This window comes from Silene latifolia, chromosome 9, assembly GCF_048544455.1.
Source record: "Silene latifolia isolate original U9 population chromosome 9, ASM4854445v1, whole genome shotgun sequence".
Classification (NCBI taxonomy): Eukaryota; Viridiplantae; Streptophyta; class Magnoliopsida; order Caryophyllales; family Caryophyllaceae; genus Silene; species Silene latifolia.
This window is the reverse complement of record NC_133534.1, coordinates 72,937,318-72,956,302: the sequence shown is the minus strand read 5'-3', so window position 1 is coordinate 72,956,302 and position 18,985 is coordinate 72,937,318. Positions and strand designations below refer to the sequence as shown.

General features: G+C 41.2%; 1 non-coding gene across 1 annotated transcript; it reads left to right on the top strand.

The window, feature by feature from the left end:
* The first annotated feature begins 404 nt into the window (after positions 1–404).
* Positions 405–509, top strand: LOC141603262 (small nucleolar RNA R71). Its single transcript, XR_012525152.1, has one exon. It is a non-coding gene; the product is annotated as a small nucleolar RNA R71 (small nucleolar RNA).
* Positions 510–18,985: the final 18,476 nt, after the last annotated feature.

Sequence of the window (18,985 nt, the reverse complement as noted above, 5' to 3'; positions counted from 1 at the left end):
CATTTGTTCCCCTACATTCACCTTGGTCATGTCCCAAAGTTCCACATTTCTCACATATCCCACTTGGGATTGATGAGGATGCCGTCATGGCATTAACGTGATGCTTTGGTGATTTTGAGGCTTCTTCAAGTCTAGCCATAGCTTGTTCAAACTTCAAATTGATTGTGTCAATGTGAGCACTAAGTTGAGCACCCAATTGAATAACGGAGTCCACTTCATGTCGTCCTCCTCTAGTAGCCTTATGAGGTCTACTATATTGTGAGTTATGGACCACCATTTCCCTCAATTTGTTCCATGTTTGATTGTCATCAACGGTGAACATTCCATTTGATCCCATGTTGAGAATGTTCCTTGAATCTTCATATAAACCGTTCCAAAATTGTTGTACCAAGAACCACTCGCTAAGTCCATGGTGAGGACATGAGGCGACAAATTCCTTGAACCCTCCCAAGCTTCATACAAAGATTCTTCTTCCTTTGCTTAAAACCCGTAATTTGAGCTCTTAGCATTTAGTCTTTTCCGGTGGGTAGAACTTTTGTAGAAAGCTAGAGCCAACTTCTTCCAAGAATCTATTCCAGAGTGGCCTTATCAAGGCCCTTCAACCATTGTTTCGCGGTGCCGATTAGAGAAAAGGAAATAAGACCCATCAATTTGGTCTTGAGTCAGCAGGTTTGAGAAATCGCATCATAATAGTCACAAAAGGTTTCCATATGAGAATGAGGGTCTTCACTAGGCATTCCCCCAAATTGGCTCTTTCGACTAATGGATAAAGTGGATTTTGATAAAATTTCCGGTCAAATGTCGTGGTGTGGGAGTACCATTGGGTAGGTTCTCCTGGTGGAGATGAATGTGATGAAAATTTAGGCATTGTAGGTTGATTTTGTGGGGTATTTTGTAATGGGTTCTCCTCACCTTCTCTTGCAAAAGGGTTGATGAACTTAATAGTTGGTTGAATATCTACAACCTCACTAATACCTCTCAAATTCCTCCTAGCAAGTCTCTATTGTTTGTCGAGGTTCTTTCAATTTCACGATCAAGGTAACAAATCACCTTGTGACCTTCTAGTGACATACAAAATATCAAACAACTAAAACAATTAGAACAAACTTGGTCAGAGTTTTACTGAGGAAGAAAGACACAACTAATAACAATAAAAGAAAATCTAAATCAAGTTAACACCCGTCCCCTTAACGACGCCATTTTGATCGGTCCGTTTCGTGTTCACAATTTAATAGATGTTGTCGTTGGGTCACGCCCGAATCAAAACACAATTTATAGCTTCACAAACAACTCTACAATTAGTAAAGAGGCAAGTAAAGGTGGATCCCAAAGGACGGAATTGAGATGAGATTTCTATTGAAACTAGTGGTGTCTTAGGGGTGTCACAAATTGGGTTGATGTAGAAGGTCACTAAACTAAATAGCAATGAAAATAAACAAGCAAGATGAATTAAAAGGATTGTAAACAATTGATAAAAAGCACTAGGGTATCATGGGGTCATAGGGAATCATGGGAATTGATCATACAAACATGTTCTCAAATTATAAGCAAGCAATTATTGTTGTGATGGATTGGTTGGTTATATCTTACTGAACCTAGGAAATTTTGGGTCCGGAGCCGAATCGATTAGATTGTACAACACCCACAAGTCGACTTAATCTTCCCTACTCAACAACATGCATGGTCTAATGAGACTCGAGTTGGTTTATGTCTTATAAGTCTCATTGAAAAGATAGGTGATGGGTAAAAATGCAAGGATTCATAGGCTCACATTTCATCAAACCTAATATGTGCATGAGTTGAGATCAAAACAAGCAGAAAGCAAATAAATCATGAAAGCATATTAATTTAAGCATGAATCATTCCCCATGTTGGTTTACCCTAATTACCCATTAACCCTAGCTAGGTCACTACTCACTCATTATCATGTTGATCATCTTTAGCAAGGTTGTCAATCATAACAAAAAGAAACATGATGAATAAATGAAAGTAATTAACAATAATTAAAAGGGATTAAGAGAATTATACCTACTAATGATTCCAATAATAAAGCAAAGAATAAAGAAGTACTTGATGCTTGATTGAGAGGTTGTCAATCTCCCAATAATAACCCAAATAATCTTCAATTACCCAAAATAAAGGATGAACAAAAGAAAGATTAAGGAAATAAAACTTGTATTAAAACTTGATTAATTGTTGATTACAATACTAAAGAGAGATTTGATTGATATTAACTACTCTAATTATTGATAAGAAGAACATGCTCTTCTAATTAGACTAATGGAGTATTTATAGTGGAAATTAGGTGGATGCATTAGGGTTAACTAAGAGCTAAACTAGTAATTACACTTTTTAGATTGAGCAAGGAGGAGCCTTATTTTTCGGAAAGGCTTCTTTCTTTTTGTATCTTGGAGAAGACTTCAAATTTACCAGATCGAATAAGTGCGCTTTGGAGCCGGGACGGGGCGGATTCGTTGGAAGAGGCGTCTTGAGGGAATCCGGGGCGGATTATGTGGGGCTAACCAGGCGTCTTTGAAGGGGAAGACGCCTTCTCGTGAGCCGGGACGGACGGATTGCGACAATCTCTCGGATTGTAGCCTAAAGACGCTTTCTTCTTCTTTTCTTTCCTTTTCTTCATAAAATCCTTGGGGATTTCCTCGGGGACTCAAGGATCCTTTCTCAACATTGCTTATCTGTCGTATATACAAGGCCTTAATCTTGTCTCTCCTTGATCTTGGTCATTGAATTCAATCAATTTAGTCTCGTTTTGCCATGAAAATGCAAGATTTGCACTTTTCCTGCAAGGGATCAAAATCTCCAAGAATATGCAAAACAAAGAACTAAAGACAATAAATGACCCAAATATGCACTACAAAAGCATGTGGGAGGCAGGCTAATTTGGGGGCTAAATATGTATAGTATGAGTCGCATCACGGGGGCGATAGTAGCGGAGTCCCCTTCTCCTGTAGCAGGGGCGAACCATGGCCCCTCCTTATGGCAGTGAGGACGCAAAGGCGGTGACCAGTCGGTAACCAGTCACTCAAGGCCAGGAAAAGAAAAGGAAGATGCTTCGTCGACGGTCTCTCGCCCTTGTCTCGAGGTAGAGTGAAGGCAAGAACCACCCGAGCCGCGAGATGAGCTATCTCTCATGACGGTGCAAGGAGGTGGAGGCCTCCTCTCTTCCATTGATCATCACCATCGTCGGGACTTCACAAAAGTAATCCTCGACGTAGGAGCTCCGCACTAACCCGGAATCGCAGCAGCCTTTCGCCGCTAGGTTCCAACCGATTTACTCCCGGCCTCAACAAGGCCCATCCTCATGGTCGTCGACGGCCACACCACCGCTCCGTCCTGATCTTTTCGCAAACTAGAAATCATGCCGTAGTCTTGGTGTTCACAAATTAAGCATATGTGGTCGTTGGTCAATGGTCGATACAAAACACAATTTATACTTCACAAACAACTCTACAATTAGTAAAGAGGCAAGTAAAGGTCTGATCCCAAGGGACGGGTATTGAAATGAGAATTCTATTGTAACTAGTGGTGTCTAAGGGTGTCACAAATTGGGTTGATGTAGAAGGTTACTAAACTAAAATAACAATGAAAATAAACTAGCAAGATGAATAAAATAAGGGGTGTGAACAATTGATTAAAGGCACTAGGGTGTCATGGGTTCATAGGGATTCATGGGATATGATCATACAAACATGTTCTCAAATTATAAGCAAGCAATTATTGTTGTGATGGATTGAGTTGGGTTATATCTTACAATCCTAGGAAAGTTTGGGTCCTGGAGTCGAATCGATTAGATTGTACAACACCTACAAGTCGACTTAATCTTTCCTACTCAACACATGCATGGTCTAACAAGACTCGAGTTGAGTTATGTCTTACAAGTCAAGTTGAAAGGATAGAAGATGATAGTAAATGCAAGGATTCATAGGCTTAGCATTTCATCAAACATAACATGTGCATGTATTAAGATCAAAACAAGCAAGCAAATAAGATATGAAAGCATATTAATTTAAGCATGAATCATTCCCTATGTTGGTTTCCCCTAATCACCCATTAAACCCTAGCTAAGAGACTACTCACTCATTATCATATTGATCATGCTAGAAAGGTTGTCAATCATACTAACATAATGAAACATGATGAATAAATGAAAGTAATTAGCAATAATTAAAAAGGGATTAAGAGATTATACCTACTAATGATTCCAAAATAATGATGCAAAGAATAATAGAAGAACTTGATGATTGATGGAAGGTTGTCAATCTCCCAATAAACCCAATAATCTTCTAATTACCCAAAATAAAGTAAGAACAAGAGAGAGATTAAAGAACTAAAACTTGGATTAAAACTTGATTAATATTTGATTACAATATTGAAGAGAGATTTGATTGATATTAACTACTCTAATTATTGATAAGAAGAACATGCTCCTCTAATTAGACTAATGGGGTATTTATAGTGAAAATTAGGGAGGATGCATTAGGGTTAACTAAGGGCTAAACTAGTAATTACACTTTTTAAGTTGAGCAAGGAGACTCCGGTATTCTCCGAGAGAAGGGCTTCTCTTATCGTGGCTTGAAGAATGAAAACGTGCTGTACTTAAATCCGTGCGGATGGGAGTCGGGACGGCCGGATCTGGGCTGGAGAATCCGAGCGGATCCTTGGGCAAGACGCTCGGATTGGCGAGGGAGAATCCGAGCGGATTCCTTTGAGGGACGCTCGGATTGGGCTGAGCGGATCGGACGGATTGTGTACAATCCGTTCGGATTGTCTGGCAGCATCTTTTCTTCTTCTTTTCTTCCCTTTTCTTCATGAATTCCTTGGGGATTTCCTTGGGGACTCAAGGATCCTTTCTCAACAATGCTCTTCTACTACGCTATGTACAAAGGCCTTCTAGTCTTGTTTCTCCTTGATGCTTGGTCATTGAATACGATCAATTTAGCCTCGTTTTGCCATGAAAATGCAAGATTCTTACTCCTTTCCTACCAAGGGATCAAAATCTCAAAGAATATGCAAAACAAAGAACTAAAGATAAGAAATGACCCAAATAGGCACTAAAAAGCATGGAAACAATGGTAATTCGGGGGCTAAATATGCGCCAATTATGGTCACATCAAATATCCCCAAACCGAACCTTTGCTCGTCCCGAGTAAAGAGGTAACAAAGACTAGGACCAATACTAACCTAACCTAATAATAATAGCCGATATGAGACAGCAATTCAAGGTACAGTCCTTCATCAGATGCAATTTGTTTCTTCTAAGCCTAGAAAGGTACCAGCAATCACTCCAAAATGTATTAGCTAGGGTGCCTTTGATATCAGCCAAATTAAGTACTTTGTCAAGAGTAGACTCCTATGGTGTTAGAAACAACTTTGGAGGATCGGAATTCCCCTCTTGCCTAGACAAAGAAGAAGGGTCGTCCCTCTCTGCCATGCAAAAATGGATATGATGGATAAAGGGATCGATAGATATTTGGGTTTCACTTTGGGAGTTTGCTTTTGTTTTTGTTTTCCCCCAATTTCTTGTGGCATTTGACATTTTGAGAACACTTTCTTGCCATTTCTTTTTGATTTTTTGGCATTTCGACATAACCAATTTCAACTTTTTGCATTTCTTTTTGAACATTTTCAAGTCACCCCATATGTAAGTGAGGGTGGCCTATATTTGAAGCTTTTAGGTTTATTTTTGCTCCTCTTTTCATTTGATGCATTTTGCAAACTTTCTTTCACTTTCATTTCATTGAACTCAAATTGATTTCTTTTTGTGCCCATTTCCTTTGATGACAAAATGTGGTAGAACATGGATGAATGATGGATGGATGCATGGTTTTTGGTCACCTTGGAATAAGCAGTAGAGGAGTTATCACACCACAAGGTACTCTGACTGGCTTTAAACCATGGGTCAAAGGATACTAGCATAGCCAAATCTAGGGTGTTTACAAGCATTCTAACCAAGTAAAGTCTTAGAATAAAAGGCATCTACTAGGGCCTATATACACTTGTCCAAGCTTTAAATAGACGGTTTGCAAAATTTTCTAACATCAAAAACTACATTATCGTGATCACTAACATATAAACATCCTAATGCAAATGATTCTGCAACTAATATGACAATGTACACTAAATGCAAGTCCTAAGTTCACTTTGTTTTTACACACATCAATCAAATAAAGCCACATAGTCATTAACATAAGAGGAAAAAGGAGATTGGAAAGATCCTTACCATGCGGTCTTGATATCCTCATGTCTCGGATGTGGCGTGAGTGATCAAAGTGAACAAGGATAAACAAACACAATATATACAAGACAATATACAAAAAAATGAACTTGTTTTGGTTTTTTTTCAATTTTTTAATTTTTTGATTTTTGAAATTTTTCAATTTTTATAGGTTTTGAATAAAAGTTAAGTGTTAAATTCCCATCCCCACACTAATATGGGCATTGTCCTCAATGGCCAAAATGATCAAAATATACAAAGATGATGCATGATTTCTATACTAAATGCAATTCTACACTAAGCTACACTACATGATGCATGGTTTTGTTATGACGGAGAGGATAATTTTAGATTGCACTCCGAATTTATTGTGCATTAACTTCCCCAAACCAAATAGACACTATTGCTAATATCGAGGATGGGTATAGTTCCTTGCACACACTATGCTGTATAAGAAATAGATTGTCATTTTGGATTTTCAAAATGGGAACAATAAAGAACACCTCGTAGTGCAGAAATTGTAGGTCCTTCTGATATTGCTAGGACTAAACCAACAATGATCAGAAATGAAATAAATCTACAAAGAGATGCTAGACAAACCATGGGAGTGTAGGAGTCTCAGGCTAGTCTTCCATCATGCTATCATCATCATCACTTCCCTCGCCAGGAAGTGGTCGCATTGCCACTTTCCTTGGCACTTTCTTCCTCCTTTCTTCATCATCATCTTCATCATCTTCTTCTTCATCTCAACTTGCTTCTTCCTCAATGTTATCATCAAATTCTTCACCATTTCCAACAACCTCATTGTCTTCCACCACGTCCCTAGATGCACCGGAAATAGGCTTCTCTATCAGCTGACTAGAGCGAAGGCAAGATGGATCGAGGAGTCCTTGCCTAGCTAGATGTAGAGGGAGGATATTGAGCCAAATCAGCATTCTTAGATCTTCGCCAAGCTTGCTTGTGCATGGCTTGCATAAGAAGAAGAGTTGCATAGTCTTTCCAATTTCAACTCATTGCGGTTTGAACTCTTATTTCGCATAGGGGTAGGCGGTAACGATGGAAGAGGGGGAGTTTCTAATGATCACCCTTTTTTTTGTTGAATGATGTACTCGGCTTCCTTGGATGAGAAGTAAATAGTTGGTCAGAATTGGACACTAAGGCCGCGAATCTTTGCGGGAGTAAAGTGAATGATCGAGCCTGTTGGCCAAGCCCACACCACACGTACACGGGTGTCGAGGGATTGTGAGCAACCCACTTAACTTGTTGAAAATCATGATAGACATATCAATAAGGTAGCCACCTTCCTTTGCCTTGTACTTGCTATCATGTGAAGTGGGATCAAAGTGCTTGGCCTGGGAGCGGGGCGCGGGAGGCCGCCATTAAGCAATACTTGGTTTGACCTTCTTCCCCCTTATCTACACATGGAGCCATCCATCATTAATGGCCTCAAGAATTGTAAGGCTTGGTGTAGATTCTTCAATATTCCAAAAGTTGATTCCAAGGAGAATAAAATCGAGTCCTTGAAATGATTGGGTGTCTTTCCTCACCAGGTATTTCCTGACTTTGTGCCGTCTGACACGCTGGGATGATGGGGCCAAAGAGCACGACAAGCATGAAAAATTTTCAAATTTCTTTCCCGAGATTGCCTCCCAAAGAGGCCTTGGGTCATACTTCCCATATTGCTTATAATATTTATGTTCATCGCTAAGACCCAAGAATTTCACCCAATTAGGAAGGTAATGCGTCTACTAGTATTAGCTAGACGGAACTCAATATTTTCCTATTCTCAACTTTTGTCACTTTTAAAGAACTTAAGAATCCCAAGACAAGGGAGGGATGTTACATTTCCTTCATTTGAAACAATTTCTTCAAACCCAGCTGGCATTGAAAAAAAGACTCTTTGTTTGTTCAAAGACACCCCAACTTCTCTAAGGCATCTTGGCCGACATATGAATTTGGTGGATCGATTTGTTCATAGCAAACTTGACCAAACGTTTTCTATGGATATCGGAAATGAGTTACCTCAGGACAATGCAAGAGTTGATTAATTCACAGGAGTAGAAGGTGATGCTTCCATAGAAATTTGTTGTTGTTGTTACCCAAATTCCAGGTTGCTACCACCCATGCCAGCTTTCTTTGTTTGTAGACTTTTTGCCTTTGAGGGAGAGCCTTTCTTTTAAAGCCTTTGTTCTTTATTGCTTCCCTTTGTTTCTTGCCATTTGATGAACTACCAGTAAAAGAAGTCAAAAAAATCTTTAATTTGTAGATGCCCAAGTCGATTTGAAGGTGAAAGGTTTATTCTTGGCGAGAACAAAAATCGACTCAAAAGGTTGAAGAATTTGTTCTTGGTTTTGATTGTTAATGAAGATGGAGTGATTGATTTGTTGTTTGAAGGATGGTTTGATTTGATTTTGGTGAGTTTTGATGAGGGTTTTTGTTTTTGAGATGGAGAGGATGAGGGTTTTGATGTTATGGTTAGTGTTTATGAATGAATGAATGAATGAATGAATGAAGGTGGGATGGGTATTTAAAGAACTCGCCCAATTTCTAAAATAGGGACAATCGAAATGCGGATTAGTTTCTTAACCGTGCGGATTCTGATTTCAAATTTTCAAATCCCGCCTTTAGAGACGGGCGGATTCCTGGGAATCCGCTCGGATTCTTGAGATGGCAGGCGGATTTCGTGCAGGACGGAGCGGATTCTAGTCCGTAGATTTTTCTTTGTTTTCTTGAGTCACCGCAAGACGGGCGGATTATTCACAAGACGGACGGATTCTCAGAGAGGCGTCTTTCCAGAATCACTTTCTGATTCTTTGTGATCAAAATTTTGCAATTTATTACGGCCAAGGCAGGCGTCTTCTCGGCAGGCTCGGATTTGCTGCGGGCTTGGGCGATTCTCGAGATCGCTCGGATTGTCCTTGTGCCTGCAGTTAGGTTCCGTGGTACTGCAAACGCATTCCACTTTTCATTCTTTCTTTCTTTCCAAATCTTATGTTTCTCATTAAGAGCCTGCTAAGCATGAATAGCCTAGGCAATTGCCATCCCACACTTTAAAATAAGCACTACATCAATTGAAATTGTTAATCCCTCCCTCCACTTCTCTCTTTTCATAATGATTATTTTGATCAATGTAAATAAAATCCAAAATAATGAAAATGCAATACAAAAGAATTGAAAAGTAAGTTAGGGAGTTAGAAATATTACCGTGTTGGTTTAGGGAGGACTCCACCAAACTCTCATTCTTGATGAGATATCAAGGGGTATGTTCAAAGTGTTGTTGATGTTTGCTCCAACACCTTGAAGAAATAATCAAAAAGCTTGTTCATTACTACGGTAGAGGTCTTCAATAGATTCATTTGCCCATTGCTAATCTGATCGATGGTATTTACTTCAATGTAGGGATTAAAATCAAATTCGCTGCCCCAAAGACTACAAATCTCATTAAGTTGATTATTGAAATGATTTGCTGATGGAGATAAATTTCCAATTTATTCTTCTGCCAATGAGGCTATCCTTCTTCTCGATTGATTTTTATGAGCTGGTAAGCTTCCTCTTTGGCTACACCACTGTTTTTGAAATGGAGCATCTTCACTTTTCCTCCATCGAGTTCCGATTTCTCCTTTCATCCTTTCGACTATAATATCAATCAGAAATATGGTCTATGTGCAAACAGGAGCTCATAAATTTTGTCAAGATTAAAAAGGCGGTTATCTCTCACTTTAAGAGTGAGTCATCATGCTTCATATCAATCACCGTGACCAAGTGTGTGGTAGGGAAAGGTCTTCCTAGGATGATTGGAATGTTGGAATCTTCTTCCATATCAACAATGACAAAGTCTACCGGGATGAAAAACTTCCCAATTCGCACTGGGACATCTTCCCATATCCCTAATGGTGTCTTCGTCGATCTATCGGCCATTTGAAGAGTGATATTGGTGCATTTAAGCTCTCCATCCCTAACCTTTTAATCACCTAGCACCATGACACTACATCAGCCTCAGATCACATAAGGCTTCTTGTTGATCGTGTCGCCAATGGTACTGGGATGAGAAGCCTGATCCTTTAACTTTGGAGGTGAACTCCTTGAAGTATTGCATTACTCACCTTAGTGAAGGCGATAGTCTCAAGTTTCTGGATCGACTTCTTCTTTGTGAGGATATCTTTCATGTACTTTGCATAGGCTGGAACGTGATTGATTAATTCCGTGAAAGGAATTGAGACTTCTCGTTCTTTCACACCATGAACTTTCCAAGTTGATCATCAAATTTGGGCTTGTTTGACTTGGAAAAGGGAGACTCAAGAATCCTTTCTCATTATTTCTCATCTACTATAATATGTACAAAGGCCTTCTAATCTTGTCTCTCCTTGATGCTTGGTCATTGGATTCGATCAATTTAGTCTCGTTTTGCCATGAAAATGCAAGATTCTTACTCCTTTCCTACCAAGGGATCAAAATCTTAAAGAATATGCAAAACAAAGAACTAAAGATAATAAATGACCCAAATATGCACTAAAAAGAATGGGAACAAGGCTAATTCAGGGGCTAAATATGCGCTAATTATGGTCACATCAACCAATGACCAAACAGACCTAGAATGGACCCTATTTGTCGATGGTGCAGCCAACATGAGGGCACAAGCCTAGGGGTAGTACTAAAATCGCCACAGGGGGATAAGATAGTACAAGCTATAAGTTGTGCATTTGAAGCTACCAACAATGAGGCAGAATATGAAGCCTCTCGATCGAGTATTATTCCTCTCGATCGAGAACTTAAGGCTCTCGATCGAGTATTATTCCTTAGCATTCCTCTCGATCGAGAACAATTCCTCTCGATCGAAGACTTCTTTCCCTTTAATCACTCGATCGAGAAGAAGTTTCTCTCGATCGAGCAAATGGGCTCTCGATCGAATAGAAATAGTTCTCGATCGAGCACTTCTCAGCGCGTAATTCCTACTTCGCGCACTGAACTTCAAACGGCTGCCATTCCTTCGTTACTTGGACAAATAGGGCGTGGTTGGTGGCGTTGGAAAGCTAAGAGGACAAGATTTCACCTCCAACTGGAATCACCTTAATAGCTGTTTTAGAACTCGAGATATGGCTCTTACAATCAGGAACTAGCAAATTGAAGATCTCTCTTGGCTCGCCTAACTTCCTTACTCCAATGCGCATCTCAAAATAGCTTCATTCCCGCTCCAAATTCACTCTTCCTCCAAATGCATGCTAAAAGGATGGTAAAAGGCTTGATTTCACTACTTTCGGATCCATACCTGCAAATAAGACATAATAACCCAAAGTAGCATATTCGGGGCATTTCGTAGCAATAAACCACGATAAAGGCATAGAAATACGTGCATAAAATAGGCTAAAAAGACTATATAAAATGCACGTATCAAATCTCCCCAAACCAAACCTTTACTCGTCCCCGAGTAAACTAAAATGCAACTAAAGGAACGGAAAAGATAACTCAGAGCTAGCTACAAATGCCCACTTAAGCCAATTTAATGCAGACAAACTAACACTTATAGCTAAACAGTCAAATGCAAACGAGTTATAAGATGTTTATAATAAAGCTGAACCGTCGACCTTGCTAGACCTTTAACAATGGACTCTCACGGGTCACTCTTCTCTCATGAAGCAAAGGGTGAACATATATATGTAAAAGAGAGAAAGAGGAATAGTCGCTCACTTAGACTACGACCCACATAAACATGCATGCAACTAATATGATAGACAATTCTAACTACCGAACATACATTCCAACCAAACAAGGTCCTGTCACAGCCGAGGGCTTACAAAAATACGGTAAAGTGAGGCAATGGGTAAGAAAAGGCAAAACATTTATGGGAATGTGGAGGTATAGGTGATCAAGCTAGTACCTAAACAAAACCATATGAAACATATCCATTTCCAACTCAATTTTGAAATTATGCACATGCCCTTCATTTGGCATAAAATCTCACCAAACCAAACTGCAAACACTCCTCAAATGATATAAGATAGAACATAGGAGCAGAAACCGTCTCAAACAACATCTATTTTTTTTCTTCTTTTTCGAATTCTTTTATTTCTTCACATTTTTTCATTTTTTTTTCGATTCTTTTTTTCTTCAACTTCTTTTTTTTTCTTCATCTCACGTCTTATTTTTCTTTTTCATTTCTTTTTTTCTCATCCTCCTTCTCCTCATAAATTACCAACTCCGAATCAATAGATACAAGTCAAACTTGATACAATAGACAATATATACCTCAAAAACAATCTAAACTAGCTTGACAAGGCAGGCTAAATTTGGATGTAGCTAAGGGTCAACTGGCAAATTTGGCTAATGTGGAGTTTATGGGTAAAAATGAATGGAAAGGGAAATTGTAAGCACCTCCATGCATGTGACACCAACCACTAACCCGAATGTATGACGGCAAAAAGCAATTGAATTTCATATATGTGCAAATTGATGATACATGATATGCAAGGAGTAACTACTCACAATCCTACATGAAACTGGTCACAAATGACACCAGTTTATAAGGCTCTAAATCCTTAGAAATTATAAGTAGGTTGCCAAAATTTCAGGTCAAGTCTATTCGTTGAGCTAAATTTAACATTAACTCGTAGATATGCAATAAGACAAAGCTAATAAGATAGCAGTTTAATGCAAGGCTTAAGCAAAAAGACAGTTACAGTGCAATTTCATCATTGAAGTCTACCGTTCCGACTCAACCTATATGCAAAAATAAACGTGAAATTTTTGAAATTTTCAACAATTTTTCAAATTTTTATTGAATTTTAAATTTTTATGAAATAGATAACAATGCAAACAGAAAATAAACGTGATAACTGAAATGCAATAAAACAATATGCAGACACAGATATGGATGCATAACCTCCCCAAACCAAACTGTACAATGCCCCCATTGTACCAAAACATGGAACGGAAATGCAAACTGAAGGAGAAAGAGAGTAAATGCGGAAAAACTCACAAGATAGCGCGAATAAGGGCCCTCCCCAAACCGACCATGAAATGGGAGGTTGCTAAGGGCCCGGAAAACCGTCTCAGTAAGCTAATCCAAGTCAAAAGCGTGAAAGGGCATCCAAAAACTGCTCGATCGAGTAAAATAGCAGTCGATCGAGTAGTTCCTCATCTTGCAGGTGGTCGATCGAGAGGAAGGTCTGCTCGATCGAGTGAATACATCAGCTACAGTGCTCGATCGAGTAGAAAAACTACTCGATCGAGTAATCCTCAATGTAATTCCTGCAAACGCAATGAAAACAGCCCGCAAACCAACAAAAGCAAGCTTAACTGAGACCGTCTATGGTATAAAAACCATTTATTACAACTGAAAGTAAATAAAAAGCAAAATAAAATCGCCGGGTTGCCTCCCGGGTAGCGCTAGCTTCAGTCAGGTCCCAGCTCGACCTTCTTTTTCTTCAAGCCTCTCTAATCAAATACAATCAAAACAGCTCAAAGCGCGCAGCAACCTGTCAAATAGCTGCGCATGTGCTACACAGAAGCATAAGTAGCACAAAAGTGGAATAGCAAAGTAGGAAATAAAGATATGTAAACATTTAAGTCTAACAAATTTCCTATGGGCGCTCCTAAATTTATCCACAAAATAAAGGAGCGCGGGAGCAATTGTCAATAATTTAGGGCTCCAAATTAGATTAACAATTTTAAAATGACAAGGATGGCGAGAAATTGCTAATTTATGTGTCCACATATGAGGGGGTATAGCTTTGAAAAAGGAAGCATGAATAAGACGAGGCAAATTACAAACAATAATGAAATTACCGTTTACTACCTCAGGTTGATCACTCTTAATGACGGAATCATAGATAAAAGAATTCATTACCTCTTCCGTGCTAGGAGGAATTACCGACTCAGCTGTCCTTTTGTCGTCCTTAGTGGAGTCTATCCCGTAAATCTCGGCCTCAAGCGCATCTAGCTCGGCTTTGAATAAGGGAGACTCACCATAACCGTTGTCGTCGTCAAAATCGTCATCAAAATCAAGCCCAAATGACGAACCAAAGCTCCCAATGGCCAGACTACTCGATCGAGAAGAATTGTCATTCGATCGAGCAGTTTCCTCCTGCGTGCCACTCGATCGAGTAGAAATTCCACTCGATTGAGCACCTTCTCCTGGAAAATCACTCGATCGACCAATATTAGTCACTCGATCGAGTGATTCCTCCTGTACAGCGCTGAAATCTTCGCATGAGGCAGTGAAATATGATAGAAACTCGTCATCTGAGTCATAGAGGTCATCCTCAGCATTGGGCAACACGGTTTTCTCAGGGGAGAAACCGCTCTCAGCTGCTAACTGAGCAACTACAGCCTCGAGCTCATGGAATCGAGCGTCCATATTTTTGTTGCACTCTTGCATTTTTGATACAAGCGTTACCATTGAATATGTCAGCTCTGCGATCTCTTCTTCTTCCATCTCAGCTGCTAGCTGAGCAACTGCAGACTCGAGCTTATCAAATCGCGAGAAGTATTCTTGCGCTTGGAATGCAAGTGTCTCCATCAAGGATTTCAGCTCCGCAATTTCTTCTTCTTGTATATCAGGAGGGTCTTGTTGCGGTGGCCATTGATAGGGTGGATGTGGCGGCATAACTACAGCTGCATTGTGCTCAGCAAAACCACATCTCCCGTAGCAGATCACCGGCTGTTCCATATAATGGGACATCGGTGACGGGTCAAAGGTACTCAAGCCTTCCCTTTGACGGTCTTTCACCTAGAACTGTGTAGGTAGTACCTGTAAGGCCTATCAAAACAAAGACTCAAGGAAAAAGATCGGGTAACGGCCTCAAGGGAAAAATCCCCCGAGGCTAAAAACAGATAAAATTTAAACAAATAAATAAATAGATTGCCTCCCCAGCAACGGCGCCAAAATTTGATGCGGTCGTTTCTACACCAAAAATAAATACCTAGATTACCGCTAACAGAAGTCAGCGGTAAGTAGGGTCGATCTCCACAGGGAGGCGGTGTACTATCTATTTGTCTATTCTATCCGTCTGATGTCACAAATGTGGGTTGAATTGATTGTGTTGACTAAACTAAAAAGGCTAAAAAAGAGAAATGAATAAGAGAATTAACAGTAAGAGGAAGGAAGTATGCTAGGAGTCGGTCCACCGTGGCAGCTATCAGATCTTATACTATCGGGAATACTAAGGCGGTTAGACTATTGATAAGAAGAGCTATGGTCGTCACCTTTCGGTCCTTAAACCGCCCTAGAGCGTAAACAGCTTAACTTTCGCCCTCACTGCAATACCCTATTGTAATTAAGCAAGCCTTCCCTTCCAATCTTTCGATCTAGGTCGGGGTTAACTAAATTTATGGTCTCCTGCATGCATTCATTCGACTGGATAACAATTAAATTGCCTAATACAATTCCTATCGCAAGACTAATCTATATAAGTCAGTTAAAACATTGCTACCACGGCTTCCCTAATCCTAACATACTACGGGGAATTAGCTAGACATAATTAAGGGAGAACAAGAAATAAAGAAAGAACAAATAATAAATATTAAATTAAATTAAAGAGAGAAAAGGGAAGAAAGGATTACTGAAATAAATAATCCGGAAATGGAAGAACAAGAGTAACAGTAGCAATAGCCGAACCAGAGGGAAAAGGAACGAATAAAGTGTGTGAGAGAGTTTACAATGACATACTGACTTCCTATTTATAAGAAAATAGGATTAGCTAAACCTAATTGACGGAAATTAACTAAAAAGTCCAAGCCCGTCAAAGAATGTTGCTCGATCGAGCACTTAAGGCTCTCGATCGAGTATTATTCCTTAGCATTCCTCTCGATCGAGAACAATTCCTCTCGATCGAAGACTTCTTTCCCTTTAATCACTCGATCGAGAAGAAGTATCTCTCGATCGAGCAAATGGGCTCTCGATCGAATAGAAATAGTTCTCGATCGAGCACTTCTCAGCGCGTAATTCCTACTTCGCGCACTGAACTTTAAACGGCTTCCATTCCTTCGTTACTTGGACAAATAGGGCGTGGTTGGTGGCGTTGGAAAGCTAAGAGGACAAGCTTTCACCTCCAACTGGAATCACCTTAATAGCTGTTGTAGAACTCGAGATATGGCTCTTACAAGCAGGAACTAGCAAATTGAAGCACTCTCTTGGCTCGCCTAACTTCCTTACTCCAATGCGCATCTCAAAATAGCTTCATTCCCGCTCCAAATTCACTCTTCCTCCAAATGCATGCAAAAAGGATGGTAAAAGGCTTGATTTCCCTACTTTCGGATCCATACCTGCAAATAAGACATAATAACCCAAAGTAGCATATTCGGGGCATTTCGTAGCAATAAACCACGATAAAGGCATAGAAATACGTGCATAAAATAGGCTAAAAAGACTATATAAAATGCACGTATCAAGGTCCGTGATAAGGCCACTCTTGAAATGTGTCGGCCCAGCCGACGCGGGGCTAATACTGACAGAAATTCACGAAGGCATCTGTGGTCATCACATGGGGGCAAGAACACTAGCCCACAAAGCTCTCCGAGCCGGCTACTTCTGGCCCACCATGCTTGAGGATTCCAGAGCCAAAACCAAAAAGTGCAACAACTGTCAAATGCATGCTCCGGTGATACATGCACCTTCCCGAGACCTGCAGCCGGTACTTAGTCCCCTTCCTTTTGCACAGTGGCGGATGGATCTACTAGGGCCATTTCCAACGGCATCCGGAGGGAGAAAGTACTTGATTGTCGCCGTTGACTACTTCACCAAATGGGTTGAAGCTGTCGCAGTACCTGCCAAGATGCCAGCGGCCGTAAGAAAGGTAATCTGGGAAAATGTCATAACTCGTTTTGGGTTACCCCAAGTCATGGTATTTGACCACGGCCGAGAGTTTTGGAGTGACACAATAATGAACTGGTTGGAAGAGCTTGGTATCAAATTTGCATACTCCTCCGTCTGCCACCCACAGAGTAACGGACAGACGGAGGCAGCCAATAAAACAATCCTCAACGGTTTGAAGAAGAAAGTTGAGGACCTAAAGGGAAGATGGGCCGATGAACTACCCGGCGTCCTGTGGTCCCTTCGAACCACGGAGAAAGAAGCAACGGGGTACAGTCCATTCCACTTAGTCTACGGGTCCGGCGATCCCGCAATTGAAGCGGCGGTGCCGACATTCGGAAACGACCACCTTTAACCCGGTTGAAAATGAGGAAGGTCTGAGAACCTCCCTAGACCTGGTCGAAGAAAGCCGAGATACAACACGCCTCAACTTGGCAGTATACCAAAACCGAATGAGAAGAGCCTACAACCGAAGAGTCCACAAAAGGGACTTAAAAGTAGGGGATCTAGTCCTAAGAAAGTCGGCCGCCACCAACAAAGGAAACATTCATGGTAAATTGACGGCCAACTGGGAGGGTCCTTACAAAGTGGTTGAAGAAATGAGGCCGGGTACATACCGGCTGACAGATATGGAGGGTGTGCCTTTGATGAGCCATTGGAACACTGACAACCTCAGGAAATAATTTGTATAGCGGCGGAGGTGTCCAAAAACTGTTGTTGGCACCCGAACGCGTGTTTATATCTATTGAAAAATCATCCAAGTTTTCCACCAAAGTGTTTATCCCCTCCGTAGTCATATCGAGGTAGACGCCACGGCCCAAGCCGGGCAGTCAACCCAAGAAGTAGACGCCACGGCAGTCACTACCAGCGCAGTTGATACTCGCGAAAGCGACCAACATGCCTTAGGAACGCATAAGTACAGTTGAGACGCAATTCTAGCCGCCTCGGCCAACCGAAGGCCTGGCAGAGGAAGCGATCAATATGTCTACAAATACGAACGCTGTCGAGCCGTAACCTCTAACCGCCTCGGCCAACTGAAGGCCTGGCAGGGGACACAACGGTCGATACGCTAACATGTTCACAGCGTCGGTTGGAAAACGCAAATCGGACGCCTCGGCCAGACCGAGAGTGAAAGAGGAAGCGACCAACATGCCAACATATTTAGAAAACGTTAAACACAGTTGAGATACGCATTCTAACTGCCTCGGCCAGGCCGAAGGTAAAAACGAAAAAAGCGCTCAATTAATAACGTAAGAAGACAAGTGAAGGATTGTGATCAAAGCCCCGGCCAAGCCGAGGGCCAATAAAAAGCTTTATTGAAAATGGTTACAAGTAAGGAGAATACAGACGACGGCCGTCCCCATAGGGATAAGCCAAAACACAACCTACCAAAGTTTTACAAAAAACAAGGAAAAGAAGAACAAAAGGTTACAGACATATCATTTGAAGCGCCAAAAGATGGCAGGGAGGAGAGGCTTAATAATTGGCCCCCGAACAGCTGAAGCTATCCGAGATGCCGGGTGAACCTGGTGACGACCGCCCGTCTCCCTATGCCTGTTGCTGCCCGCAATCGGCGACGTCAGCAGCATCAACTTTGGTAGGCGACCAAGAAACTGTCTTGGCAGCTTCAGCCTCAGCAGCCTCAGCTGCCCTCATTCTCTCAGCCTCCTCCTTGGCCGCCTTCGCCTTCTCAGCATGGGCCGCCTTCTCCGCGGCCTCCTCTTCCTCCTTCTTCACCCTTGCCTCCTCAGCGGCCTTCGCCTCCGCGGCCTTCTCCTTAGCTTCAAGCTTGTCATCAAGCAGCTCGTCAAATTTTTGCCACGGAAAGGAGCCATCAAGAAAGAGCTCCCCTATCACTTCCCTGGCGGCTTCTTCGGCCAGGTCCCGGTATTGGGCGCACATGTTAGGAAGAATTTTGCTTTGGAGCGTCTCAATGTCCAACTCCC